Source organism: Pagrus pagrus, assembly GCF_965226575.1.
Source record: "Pagrus pagrus genome assembly, chromosome: 19".
NCBI classification, from domain to species: Eukaryota; Metazoa; Chordata; class Actinopteri; order Spariformes; family Sparidae; genus Pagrus; species Pagrus pagrus.
This window is the reverse complement of record NC_140203.1, coordinates 17,636,067-17,651,078: the sequence shown is the minus strand read 5'-3', so window position 1 is coordinate 17,651,078 and position 15,012 is coordinate 17,636,067. Positions and strand designations below refer to the sequence as shown.

Genomic DNA, 15,012 nt, shown 5'->3' with positions numbered 1-15,012 from the left:
CAATAAAGTGTTAGAGAGGGAAAATAGAGCCGGGTTGTTCTGGTGCTTTCTTATTGCATTCTCATCATAAAGTTGGTAAAACATAGAAGTCACACTATCATGTTACAAGTTTCCTCTTTATCGTCGTACATCATCATTCACAGCTGAACCAATGGCATATATGAGGTCCAGTTCCATGCAGCACAGGATGGCAGTCACCAAAGCTGCCCAGTAAGTGAGTTCCCTGTAAGTTCATACAACATAACAGGTATGTAATTGATGCAAAACTAATTTAAAGTAGTGCATTTGGATTTTTTACAGTGGTTTTTACACAGATTACATTATTATTCCTAATCAAACACTTGAATGTCAAAGCAAAGAGGTCTTTTATAGTGTAGTGATGATATGCATTATTTTTAATGAAGACCTGCAAAGTATCAAGCTGCATTTTATTTTGTCTTAACACGAGAAGAAATAGTGAACAGAATAGTGAGAATTTGTGATTTGTTTAATGTATTGCCTTGAAAAGTGGGTCTAAACTTTAAATCTTTTGAGAGATGCGATCTAGTTTGGAGGAAGACTCAAAAACTGTGCAGTCTAAGCTTTTATTTTGTCTTCCTCTGTGGGCGATGCTTCAGAGAGAATATACAAAAAAAGATGGCAATTTGACAGTTGGACTGTGAGCTTGATGATTTGACTGCGGGCTCTGTGACAGATGATACGAATCAGAAAATTTAAGGGGGCCGCGCTCGGCGTCAAAGAGTTTACACTACATTCATTTATTTCTCACTCACCAGAACAGCCTCACAGCTCTGAGAAGTCACGGAGCTGAACAATTGGACCTCGTCACAGTAAAGTCTCAACGTGATTTCTCTTTTTCGCTCGCCTCGGGACACCACCGTTTCAAAAGATGTTCCTAAGATCATAACCAAGGAGCATTTTTCTTCCAATTCCGAGAGCCAGTTAATTACAGTCAGATGAAAGGTGATCAGATCGTCTTCCCAGAGGCGAGCTCATCAAACGAGCAGCCCGCAGGCCTTGTCAGGATTCATCAGTATCTCCTCTCCACTCAGCCAGCCTGTGATGACTTTGTCTAGACTTGACTGCTCTTCTCTCAGAGATGGCAAGAAGGGACTGAAATATTGAGCCCAGAAATTTCATCTGATTGACCATCTCCTGGTCTCCAGCTGAGCTGTTCTGAATGATTTCGATGACTGTCTGAATGTGGCTAAACACTCACAATGACAGAGTTGGTTTGGGACTCAATCGTTATGCATGGAAAGACAAAATGTTACCCTTTGTTATCACTGCCAGCATGGTGGTGGTACAGCCCTGTGACCTTCTCTCCTACGGTACTTGAACGGAGGAGCATCAGTTATTGAAATACCAGAATTTTAAGGCTGCACTCGTAACTGTTCATACAATTTGGACCTTTGAGCAAACTTGGATGGGCTATGATGCCTTATATGAGAAGAAACTAGTGCTGAAACATTTAAACAATTAATATTTCTCATTCATTTATCGATCTACAAAACACAGCCGCTGATTTTTACTGGTCAAATGTGAGGTTTGGCTGCCTTCCCTGTTTTAAATCAATGTAAATTGAATATTTTGGGGTCTTGGTCTGCTGATTGCCATTCTATAGATTAATTTATCAGGCAGTAAATGAAAACATTCATCTTTTAAAATAAACTGCAGACCTAGAGAAAACCAAGGAGATGAAAAACATCTCTAAATACTTGCAAAATACAGTTTTAATGTCAACTTGCAGAAATTGTTTGACATTGGGGGAAATACATTTATTAACTTTCTTGCTGCAATTTAGACGAAAAGATTGATACCACACTTGTATATCTTCAGGCTAAATATGGCACTACAGCCAGTAGCTAGTTAGCTTAGCTTAGCATAAGGCTCAAAAAGGGTAAACAAACAGCTTTGTCAAAGAGTAGGAAGGTTTGCCGACAAGCACCACAAGAGCTTTTTCATTAACATGTTAAATTTCATCTGTTTGGAGTCATGTGGACACCTTGAGGTTGCCAGGGCAATCAGCAGAGAGTCCGACAAGTTTCTGCGCATGGCCAAGAAACAGTCCGGTACATAACCTCCCATTAATAAACATAAACCACACATTGTCGTTTTTACAACAAACGAGATCAAACATGTTATTTTTTTATCTCTAGAGGTGCTGGTAGATGGACTTCGGTTACCTTTGGACAGTTTTTATGCTAACCTAAGCTAACAGACTGCTAGCTGTAGTCTTATATTTAATGGAAAGACATGAGTGATATCAATCTTCTTATCTAACTATCAGCAAGAAAGTGAATAAGAATGATTTATCTTTATCTTTATCAAATTAAGACAGAATATATTGCATGACCAATTGAAGACTATTCTGTAAAAAGACAAAACAGGTTTAGATGACACTCTCACACTGATTGGCACTTACAGATCTGTTTGAAAGTGCTCCCACTGTCCGTCAAAATACCGAGATGGTTACCACGATGCTCCTGTTTGTTGTTACCAAAGTGCTCTGCGCAGTCACAGCACCCTGAAATTAGGCTATTCTGGGTTGTTCTGCAGGAAAACCCAGAAACATGTTTTGCTGGGAAACATGCCAACACAGCATGCCAGTCTGTGTCCAAGCCTACCCTGCATTGTTGCTGCTTTTTATTTGATTACAGAAAAATCTGGGTTTTGGATGCTGAAAATGCTCCATCTGTCACCAAACGGTATTTTGTATTTTTATTTTTCAACCCTTAGAGACCATAAATCAAGACTTCTTCCTGAAATCACAGCTGAGGAAAAGGTTCACGGGCAACAAGGTATACATCTCATTTTGAAGTCTTCATATTCTGCCTGCACAACAGTGCACACAGTCTTTCTCACAGACACAGAGCTGTCCCATGGCTACCACTCTTGCCAACAGAGCATCTTTGTTGCTATAAATAGTCAGTTTTCATACTTCCCTGGTGGCTTTCTTTAAAGTGATTTGTGGGAAATCAATCTATTTATTCTGTAGAAAACAATACTGATGGGTTTTCTCACAAAGCATCTGTTGACAAATCAGCTCTGTCACTAAACATTCAGTGCATTCGGCTTCGTTCTGGTTTGATGTTAAGAAATTCGTAAGACAAACCCTGGATGGAAGGGCCGCATTCTTGCATTAAATCATCAGGCTGTGATAAACTCCCTCTATCATGCACATGCACATGCACATACGACTGTGCGTTAACATAAAATAACATTGTCATCTCTCCTCTCCCAGCTCCCCTCGGAGAATATCAGACAGGACAGTGACTCACAGCGGATAGAGCATGAGGAACAGGAGAATGAGAAACAGAAAGAGACAGAGAAGACATGAGAAAGACAAACAGAAGGGAGGAAAGATAAAGTGAGGCTAAAATCCTGTTTAGATTGATGGTTCAGTTGAGCGGAAAGAATTTTTGCTACCTCTTCTGGGACATGCTGCTCGTCATATTCAGCTACAGTCTAAGGTAAAGTCTTTATAAATGGTTTCTCCTCCTCCTGGCAGCCACAGTACTTGGCGCCTACACATATCACACCTTCCATTTGCATACAGAGAGTCAGGGTTCAACATCCAGTATATTGATTTTATAGATCCACGCTGTTACCTACATTTTCAAGCCGGATATGCTCATACTGTAATCCAACGTCATTAATTTTGTCAGTTTCTTTGCAAACAAAGTAAGAACAAATTACCAGCGCATTTTCCTCTTTGCAATAAAATAGATTGAGTAAACAAAGTGAGCAGAGAAAATGTTACAAATGCATAATTAAAAGACGTCTACTGTTGACAAAACGCACTCATTACTGTACGGAAAATATCATTTGGGCAACCCAGGCCACATCCTAATTCACTTTCTCAGGAGTTAATGTTACCCTGCTGAAGATATTTAACAACTTTGTCTGCATTAGCAATCAAATCTCATTTACTCAATGTGTTGACACGCAGATGGTGCAGAAGCAAAGCACTCATTCATCCCAACAGAGACTCTGGTTCAAGCCCTCAGATTGGTCACGCATTCCAACAAACACAATTATTTGCAAGTGTCCGGGTGTGGGAAGCTGGTGAGGGATCACGTCCTCACAGTTAGTTAGATGGGAAGAAAATCTGAAGAGCTGCTCACCTAACAAGTACGCTCCACTGATTTAGCATTACACTCCTGAATACATTGTCAGACCAACAATAGACAGATTTAGTCATAACACAACTAAAACTCAGACTCAGCTGTAAAAGGTCGTGTTGCATTATGGGTGATGTAGGCACCAGGTTCAGACACAAAAGAAGAATGTGTGGGATAAAGATATATCTCTGGTTCTGCTGGATGCATATATATATATATATACATATAATATGTAATATAATCATCCAGCATCCAGTTTGCTGGTTATGATCACGTTTTTGGAGTATCTTGTTTATGTGTTGGGCATGTTAACGTCACCTCTTGGTTAAGGCCTTATCCCTGTTTTGAGAAACCCATGCTAAGCTGAGCTATGCTAGGGGTGTCATGATATAGATTCTAAATTGAAAATCGATCGAAATTTCAGGTCCGATCAACGGATTGAAAGGCAGTATCGGCAACCCACAACCCCCACCTCCCTGCTCGCAGTTCAAAGGTAACACAGCTAGCTTACCGGTAGCCTGCAGCTGCACTTCTAGTAAGTCATCGTTGGAGATGTTTCACAGATCCTTTATTGATTTCTTTGAGGAGAGGGGATGAACTCAACTGAACTGATAACATTGCCAGAGATCCTTTATTGATTTGTTTAGGGAAGATGGTTTATTAGGGACAGATTTAAGAAACCAAGCGCTGTTACAAACTGAATTTCTATCTTTTGTTGTTTTATTGTCGAATCACTGAGGGGTGGTATTTTTTTTGCTTAACTCTGGAATCTTTATTTTTTGTGACCCTAACCCTGACCTGCAGAAAGTAGCCAGAATAAAGTCAAGCTATTTATCTTTTCAAAGAAGAACTTGAAAAATGAAAGCTGTCAGGGCATAAAACCAATGATCTGCTGATCTTTACAAAGTCTAACAATAGCACAGCCATCTGACACCTGTACTTCCTGAAGTACTCCAAGTACTTAAACCAGGATACTGTGTAACCAACTTATTCTAGTTCCATTATGTGGAGAGATCAAGGCAAACCTGCAGGCAGACAATCCGAAACCTGGATACTGTGATGATCATGTATACAGGGATATTCCATGTTCCATTTAAATGCCATAATCCAACTATGATCAAAAACAGGATTAGATGCAAAACCTGGACATTAATGCACATGTAAATGCACTTAATCATGAGTCCAGCAATGTTATAGGAGTGCAACGCTGATTCGGTGGTATACTCTAAGCTCTCCAGTGGCCCTTGGTTTTAAAAACATGGACGTTAAAAACTTGCTGTGTGTCTTTAATTCACTTTAAATGGTTGTTTTTTTGAGATAATAATGAAAGCAGTGCTCATCACAATGGAGCTCAGTATCTATTTCCGGCCCTACCACCACACAAATTCTAAATTAAGTTGTGTTATCTGTGTGCCGGCTCTGATAAGAAAGTAACTTTTGAACAACACTGCTACTGGGACCACTTTTTTGCGTTTCTGACACAAAGCTGAGCTGGAAAATCTGCATAACGTCTGGCAACGGCACACAGTAGAGGACACAGGAATGTCAAACACAGAGACAAGTAAGTTGAGATCAGAAACAGAGGGAAGTTGTGAGTAAAAAGAGGATCAGGAATATCCTTTTAGAAAGGAAATCAAAACTTCTCAAACTAAAAAAATCCCCCAGAGACCCACGCTAAAGTGAGAGAGAGGAGCAGAGAAGAGCGGGCGAGATATTAAGCTTGTTTCTTCAGATGCTGCTAACCAGCAACACGCTCGCAGATACGGACTATAAAGTCTTCAAACACATGTCTATATTTCCACATATCAAGGTTTTTATCAGCCGCTGACCTTAGATTCACCTCCGAGTCTTTTTTCCTTTTTTCTGTTGGTTAGTGGAATTTGATGCTAAAGCTCATTTTAGTGCGTTGAGGCCTTGATCATTCATGCCTCAATGTCATACCTCTATCTGCTTGTGAATCACCTTTGTCGTTATCACTAAAAACTCTCCTCTTGAATAAACGCAGCGGTGCTATGAAATCTTAATGAGGTCAACGCTTTTCTATTTGTAAGTCTGGATCGAGCGTCCCCCTCAATACAATCCGCTTTTATTGACTTATTATTGATTGTTCATATGGGAGCTTAAGGCTAAATTGGATTATAAATATTGTATTAATTCTCAATTAAATTCTTAATATTTTATACTTAAAACCAACAGTTGCGGTCGTGCAGTGAATTCATCATAGAAGGAACGGTGGGTTTTTGGCTCTGCATCCCAACAAATGCCATTAGTAAACAACTGCAAATGCTCCAGGTGCATTTGCATATGTATGAATGTAAATTTCTAAGTTGGGAAAATGCATTTACACGAGCGCTCCAAGGCTTCTTCAACAGTGTGCATGTGTGTGTGTGTGTGTGTGTGTCGGTGTCGGTGTGTGTGTGTCGGTGTGTGCATGTGTGTCTGACACCGTGTGTTGAATGCTGAATGATGCTGTGCAAGTTTCTCTCATGCTGCCTTGTAACATCTCCAGAATTCGCTCTATATTTAGATCAAACAGCCTCTTGATCTCTGAGTGTTCAGCTATTTTTCAGCCCAATAACAGCCATCAGAACCACCGTCCTCCTGATCCAGCTGGAGATAAAGACGTCTTTCCCTTCTGAGATCTCTCAATAGTCCTACAGCGGCATGCTAGCGCTGCTTCTCATCACCCTCGCACTCGTTTAATTCAAGTGCAATTCAAGAACGGGTACGTTCCAGGTCGTCTTATAGGAGCCAGAACAAATTGTTTGTACTTTTGTGTTTTTAATGTGTCATGTAAAGGCAGAGCTTATTAGTAATAATGCAACAATTGTCGGTATGCTAGAACTGTGGGACACTGTTGATGACCTGCTGTTATCACTTTATGCCTCTAGAGGACACAACTGTCATAGAAGACACATATATTTACTCACTGAACTGCCAATTTATAACTGAATTTTACCGAGGCAACGTTCAGCTGCAACGTTTAGCATGCGATACCAAAAGATTCAGTCAGCTGGCCGATTGGCACAACCAGCAAAAGATTTCAACAATACTTTCGATTATAAGGTCACGTTCGGTTTCTCAAATCTCCCCCAAGTACCATCTTCCCAAGAAAATCAATAAATGATCTCTGGAAATGTTATTAGTTCAGTTCAGTTCAGTTCATCCCCTCTTCTCAAAGAAATCAATAATGGATCTCTGAAACATCTCCAAAGCAGTTGGGAGTTTCCTTCGAACCAGCCAGTCGTCTGCAGGCTGCCAGTAAACTAGCTGTATCATCTTTGAAGTGTTTTGGAAGGGTTTGGTATCGCAGATACTGCCTTTGAGTTCAACTATCGAAACTGAAAGGTTTTTGATCCAGAATCTAATGTGTGACATCCCTAATAATTAGATTTAAACACGCTTACAAGCTAACAACTTAGCCAAAATGGCGCAGAATGAAAACAAGCTAGCTTTACAAACCACAAGTTAAAAAAGTGTTCAGACACACACAAATTAAAATGTTTGTTCATAAATCGCACATAAGTTGACCTGGAGACTATTTGAGTAGTCTGTGTTTACCAATGTATGAACTGCACAAATATTAGCTGCGGCTAGCCTGCTAGCTAGCAACGCACCCATTGTGTCTGTGTATTTGCGTGACAGACATCACCAGAAACTCAGGTTCTTTCTGTTATCTCCCTCTTGTCTCACTACATTTATAAAGTAGATTCATGAAGGGAGAGGATGAGCGCGCATGTTCTGTTCAAGTTCAAACAATTTCAATTCACGACTGCGTCTTTGGTTCATTTAACGTTGAATCTGCTTCTTATGGCGCCCCTGTGTCTCCTTTTGAATCGGAAATTGATCGGAGTGAGATTTGAATTTTGGTCATCGAAAATCAAAAGCAGGATCGGTGATTCATCCTTTATTTCGTTCTCTCTCCGCCCCTGCCTACTTGCGCACATCTGAAGAAAATAACACTTCAACGACAACTCAGCGAGCGCAACGGTAGCCTGCAGCTGCACCTCCAGATGGATTATCAGAGATCCTTTATTGCTTTGTTTGGTTAGAGGGTTTACTCGTGGGGAAATAACTGAACTGAGCAGAAATGATAACACTGCCAGAGATCTGGGACAGATTTGAGAAACAGAACTTTGTAACAAACTTAATTTCTGTCTTTTGTTGCTGTAGAAGTAATAACTGCAAAAACGTTTCAGTCAAAAGTCATATCAAACACGAAAGTCAGCTCAAATAATGAATTTGCAGAACCATGATAAAAGTAATGATATATATACAGTATATATATTTATTATGCAGCAATGTTCAATCCAAATTAATATACACCTTTACTAAAATCCACAAATGAGGTAGTGTAGCATTGACAATTCATTACCAAAACAAATCATGTAACACAGTTAAATTATATATTTAAATATACTCTTCACCAAACAAACATTTTTAATTAAACTGCTGATCTGTTTTCACAACCAATAAGTAAATTGGCTGTTTCAAATTCCTCCTTAACATGGTCAGTGACCATGGATTAAAAAAAAACACAACTGGGGCTCACAGCCAGCAGGGAGATTTGGCTGCAATTTCAAGTATTTCTCCATTAACTCGCGTTCCCATCCTGACTAATTATATACACGCGTCTGGGCTGAGAAGCTCGCGCCGCATTCTGGCATGCTACAAATACTGGGTGCGCTTGTGTATTCGAGCCAGCAGCATACCACTTTTGCCTCGTATTAATCAAGCATCCTTGTAAATATAGATGTTTAGCCACATTAGCTGCTACTCTATTGTCTGGCTTCTGGCAAAGAGAAGCAAAAAAAATATTCATGAGGTGCTGCCACTGTTCCCATTCTCCCTGCTCCTCTCTGACAGCGTATCACCTGTGTGTATCAGCCTTCTTCTTACAGATAAAGAGAGGTCCACTCAGCCTCCAGAGGCGGGCCTTATCTCACCTTGGGGCTACTCATTCCCAGGACACATCGTAGTGACAGATCTATTGCGCAATCAAGACACCCCCACTGCACTAATAGCACTGCCCCCACATGTAGAAGTAATCAAATACCAGCTAGGAGTGGACCATGGAAAGGGTTTATGTGTGTGTGTGTGTGTGTGTGTGTGTGCATGTGATCAATAAAGAGTCTCTGGTGTGGGAGTATGGGGGGCGTTAGATATCAGACTTGAGTTCAGAGGTCACTCCTTCCCGCAGCTTCACTACTATACGTCCGTCTGGTGCTTCTCTTAACAACATAAGACATCTGCTGGTGTCTCCCTGTAATTATTATAATGTCTAACACATTTCGGAACAGCACCTTTCCGGGAATATCATTTTCTTTATTCCCCCCCACCCCCATACCCCCATGTGTCAAGTGTGCCGTAGCAGCTTCGTGTGTTTGTGGCTCCACACAGCAGCAAGAAATAACTGGAACACTTTATTCTTATTTGTTTGTGTATCCAGTTCCACTGAGTACGCACTCGCTGCTGCTCGGGAGACATGTCGCTTTTCACTCGCGAGTTTTTTGATTCTTCACTCTCTACGTGAAGAGGTAATCATACACGAGAGCTGGATTTCATTTTCAATACTCGTGGGATGCTCTATTCTGCTGCAAGCAACCTTCACATAGTCCTTAAACGCAGATTAAGAGTGATAAAACGAGCATATAGCGCTATAAGAGCTCGCCCGTTGTGGCTTTATTCTAAAAGCTGGGCTTGCAGGGATAAATGTGGCCGAGCCTAGAGCACACAGATGGCGCAGAGATGTGGTAGGTATAGCAAAAGATTTTGAAAACTACGACAAAAATATTCATGTTTTCTCCAGGAGCAGAATGAAGCAATAAATCATAACTAACCTGAATGATGAAGAAAAATGGGACAAAAGAACAGATAAATGGAGCCAGTTCACACCAAGAGGGTGACTGCTGCATAGAGCATAAAAATTGAATGATTAGTCCATTAGTTGATCAAGAGGAAACTATTCTGATAACTGATTAATCATTTCGGTCATTTTTCAAGCGAAAATGTCGAACATTTGCTCGTTCAAGCCACTGAAATGTGAGGATTTGCTGCTTTTCCTTGTCAATTAGGACAGTAAATGATAGTCTTTGGGATTTTTGGACTGTTGGTTGGACAAAAGGAGCATTCTTAAGACATCAATTTGGGCTCTGGGGGAATACTTTTGACTTTTTATAGACTAAGCAATTCATTCATTAAAGGTGCACTATGCAGTTTTGGAGAAGAAATTCAAACTCTAAGGTAATCATACAAACTCAGAAATATGTATTTTTTTCCATGACTGAATAAACACGCCGTTCTCAGAGGAACTGTGTTGTCATTTAATGTCAAATACAGTTTGTTCATTTGGTCTGTTAAGGCATAAAATAATCACTCAGTTCTCTTCTCATTAAAATTTCTTCCCCAAAACTACACAGTGCACCTTTAAAGGGGCTCTGTGGAACTTCTGTGTTGTGTTGGAAGCCAGTCATTAGTTTATGTTAGCGGACGTTAGCTACTGTTGCTACTGTTGCACACCTGGATAAACACAAAATTGTGATGTAATACTCACAATGGCTACGTTAGCATTAATAATACATTTCCACTATTATTCCTAACATGATACTATTCAGAATTTGATACAGGTCGTGTAGACAGCATTTTTCTGTTAGGATATTTCTAATAAGGCCTTATTCCAATTCCCAGTCTTGATTTAGGAGCGTTCTGTGGACGTGTATACAGCACATTTGGAATCTGCGGCTCAACTGCCGACAGTTTGCACTGCTGAGGTAGGAGAAACACACCTACTTATTAACATTATGAAAGACTTTTTGGATATACGTAACTATCGCATTGCCGACCTCTTCAAGATCCACCTATAGCGCTTTAATGGACATCATTACGCTAGCCTAGAGAACGCACGGCTGCACGAAAACGAGAATATTAGTGGAATAATCACATTCATTAGCCACGTAAACACAGGAATAAGGGCAAATAACAATATTGTGTTCTCGCAAACGAAGCCAGCGCTGCCTGATGAATCTGATGCAAAGGTGATGTTGACCTCAGTTGCGATGAATCATGAATAATGATTTGTTGAGTAGGGGTCGATGGGCCACATCAGATCCACTCGCGCCGCCGATGACGTCAAAGGCGAGCACCGCTACTCTATATCATCGCCAGGCATGATGATGTCAGCGTGACCTCAGCCTGTTTTATCATCCGATTGGTCAAAAGTGACATACGTTTTTACGGAAGGGCAAAACCCTCGGACCTTTCACACATGCACTCACTTCTGTGGGATGCATTCGCAAACCAGACGACACGCGCGCCGCCCAAAATGCACGCTTGTGCCGTAGTGGAGGATGGCACGGTGGGAGCGTGCCAAGAGGTATCTTGCATTCAACGGGCGCTGCTGACAGCCAAGCAAAGGCTCACCTGATGCCCAGCCACCTGCCATCTGTCTGCTGAATAATACCATTCGCCTGCTCCACTACAGGGACGAGCATGAATACACCTGTCAAATATAAACACACAGAGCAAAGCGCACACACACACAGACAGAGAAAGAGAAAGGTTGCCGCTACACACAGCTGGCAGAGATATGTGCCTCTCTGGGTGGGTGACAGCCGAGGGACAGGAGGAGGGTTCAGCACGGACGTGGAAGCAGAAGCAGCGAAGGAGATACTGACTAATTAGAGAGCAGATTTTTAGACAATAGATTAGGGCAAAATTGACTTCTGCTACAGTGATGGTCCGGTAACCATTTGGTGAGCAGTCTGCTGAGCAATTCATCTGCAGTGCCTCTCAAACTGCACATTTGTAGGCTGCAGTTGATTTTCTTTTTTTTTCCTAAACTGTACTGAAGCGGACAGAAATACACATTTCTCATCCATTCTCACACTGTTCGATACCAGGGAGCAGCTGTACGATGAGGGTTTTAAAAGGCTCAAATCAGACACTCACGACAAAGAAAAGCCTGCATCTACACCAAAAGCTGTGACATTACTCTAAATGTGCGCTTCCTTTCAGGGAAAGGTGAGCTTCTTCTGTGCAGTGCCAAGGCCAGGGCTGCTGCTGCTGCACATGCACATGCACTTGCTTTCTGAATATGATGATAGGAGCAGCAATCAGAGGGAGGCTGATGACACTGCTGCACTGAATCCATTTCAAGGTTACACTAAACCGCTCATCAAGGCGCCTTAATAAGCATGGGATTTGAGTCTTTCAGCCCTCTGAAAGGCATCAACTGCGCCGTGCGTGTCTGAGGGGGCTGGTTGAGGAGGGATATCCACCCTCTGATGTGATGTTGGGGGGAGGGAGGGAGGGAGGAGGAGGAGGAGGAGGGACGGGCCAACATTTTCTCGCCGGACTGGAGACACATTCGCTCGGCAATGAAAGGCGACACAATTTGCACAGATTCGCAAACCACCCCAAGTGCTGGAAACGCGGGACGCGGCGCCGAGACGCGCGGTACCCCCACAGTATCCTGCCTGTAGGGGCGTAAATAAGCGCTGGAGGGGCGGTCACTGTTGCTGCCAGAGAGACAGGTGTCTGTCTAAATACCGACATCGATCCTCCGCGATCATCACAAACGCCATTCCCTCCGCACGCGCCGTCTCCAGCGCGCCCCTCCGATCCGCCTCACGTAGCGAGGCTCCCGCGCTGTGATTAGATTAAGGTCCGAACTTGCCTCAGCAACAGACAATGGCAGCGCACACCAACACACAATCACACACACTCGCACAGTCCCGCTTCCCTCTTAGTCCGTCTCACACACTTACCGCGATGGGATGAAGCAATAATCCAGAGAAAAGGCGAATCCATTAAAGGGAGAGAAAGGAGGAGAAAGGAAGCCGTGAGCAGCTCTCCCACTACTACTAGTACTACTACTCCATCGGCTGAGCCAAGCCGCCGCTCGCTGCCTCGCTCTCCGTCGGGTTGTGATGGGGATCACGCAGCGTGTGAGCGCATGAGGATGGATGCTGTGCCTCGTCGGGGGGCGGGGACAAGACGCGTAGCCGGGTCCGGTGGAGCGTGCTAGATTCTGTGTAGGGACCTTGTGTTACAAGCAAGGCGGCTGTCTAGCCCGCATATTCTCTGCCGGCCTGCCCTACAGACCCCCAGCTCCTGCAGGAACACTCCGCTTTTTGTTGTGAGCTCTGCGTGGTGTCTTTACAAGCCTGCTTCATATTCATGGAGCCGGACAGGGAGAGGGTTGGCTGAGTATTGATGTGAGAGACTGAGGGTTCATACTTGATCCAACACTTCGATGTGAGCCGAGATTTAGTTTTTTTTTTATTTGCCAATGAATCGTTTTCCATCATAAGTACTTTCACTGTGTAATCCACAGTGTCTATGTAGTTTTGGGAGAATTGTAATATTTACAATATTAGATCAATTTTTTCGATAACTGAATAAACAAGCTGTCCTCGGAGGAAAATAAGGTCCCCAGAACACTGTTTGAAGCTAGAAAGGTGGCAGGGTCCGCCACATATAAACAAAGTAAAACAGTATGAAATTGTGTTGTCCTTTACGGTCAGTTTGTTTATTCAGTCATGAAAACAAAGAGAGTTTGTTTATTTAGTATGTTTAGGCATTAAAAAAAACTTCCTCTCCAAAACTACATAGTGCACCTTTAAAGTAAAATATAATGTGTTTCCGGCCTGGAACACACTTTGTAAATTGGGAACGATACAGAGAAGATTAGCATGGTCCCTTGTGCAAAGATGACACAATCGTGAGTAATGAAGCACACACATTAGTTAAAATTGCCAAGAACCCGATGAAGCAACGTAATCGAAGAAGCACAATCTTTGGTTTGAATAAAGAATTTACTCGCAAAAACATCTACAGTGAGGTATGTGATTGGCACGTGCCAAAATGCAATGTTGTGATATTAAAGGTCCAGTTTGCAGGATTTAGTGGCGTGGTTGCAGACTGCAGACACCCCAGGTCTCCCCCTCCCTAAGGTCGCAACTACAAGTGCAAGTGCAAAATGGCGGACTGATAGATGCAAAAGGCTCATTCTAAGGTGACAAAGCCACAATTCTTAGTTTCAGGCGATTATACATAAATGAAAAGACAAATATGAAGATTATATTTCATTTCTGACCTTCAAAAACTGATGAAGTAGAGTCTCAGACTGTTTTGAAAATGAGCCAACAAACAAGACAAATCACAAATTAGGTTTTTTAGAATTGGTTACCTCCACCAAGGAGATTATATTGCGTTCATGTCCGTTCATGGTTGGTTTGTCAGCAGGATTACACAACAGATTTCCACAAAACTTGGATAGAGGATGGGTCTCAGCCCAGAATAGATCCCATTAACTTTTGGTGCAGACAGATAAAGTGTTGGATCCGGGAATATTTTCTCACTTTCTCGAATATTGCAAGATCGGGCGTTTCTCAACATTTTAGTTCATTTCTATGGGAATAATGCATGATGAAAAACAATCAGATGTAATTAACTTGCTGGTATCTTTGGCAGTTTTTACTTGATTACTAAGTTTGCAATGCTCTCACATGGTCGTGTCAGTTTCTCCACCTTGGCTCCATCAACACTCCGACCACAGTGCCCAGATTTTGAATTGAAACATTTCTGAAATTTAAAAGTATTCGACCCAAGGACACCGAGAATGAATGTGACCAAATCAACAAAAAGACTATGTTTATAGCGTATACTGTACTAATATACATTGCATACAGTTTTCTTCATCCAGCCTTCATCCTGCTCTACCTCATTGCATTATATATCTTATCTCAAAGAACAGTCTAAATCTACAGACCCACCTCTGTGACCCGACTAGTTGTAGCATTAGCACCGTGAGTGCCCTGCTGCCAAAACTGGGACAGACACGTTGAAGTGAAGCCCATCTCTGCTACAAGAATTTACTGAAGAAACA

General features: G+C 42.1%; 1 protein-coding gene across 3 annotated transcripts in view; it reads right to left on the bottom strand.

Annotated features, from left to right (window-relative positions):
• Positions 1-13,241, bottom strand: part of plppr1 (phospholipid phosphatase related 1) — a 65,049-nt gene extending 51,808 nt beyond the window's left edge. The window contains exon 1 of one of the 3 annotated variants that reach the window (XM_084383331.1): positions 12,890-13,241. The gene's annotated coding sequence lies outside the window, so the exon portion shown is untranslated. Of the gene's footprint in view, positions 1-2,425; positions 2,516-12,889 lie in introns of those variants that run through there. The other 2 variants (XM_084383329.1, XM_084383330.1) reach the window with 2 other exon arrangements.
• Positions 13,242-15,012: the final 1,771 nt, after the last annotated feature.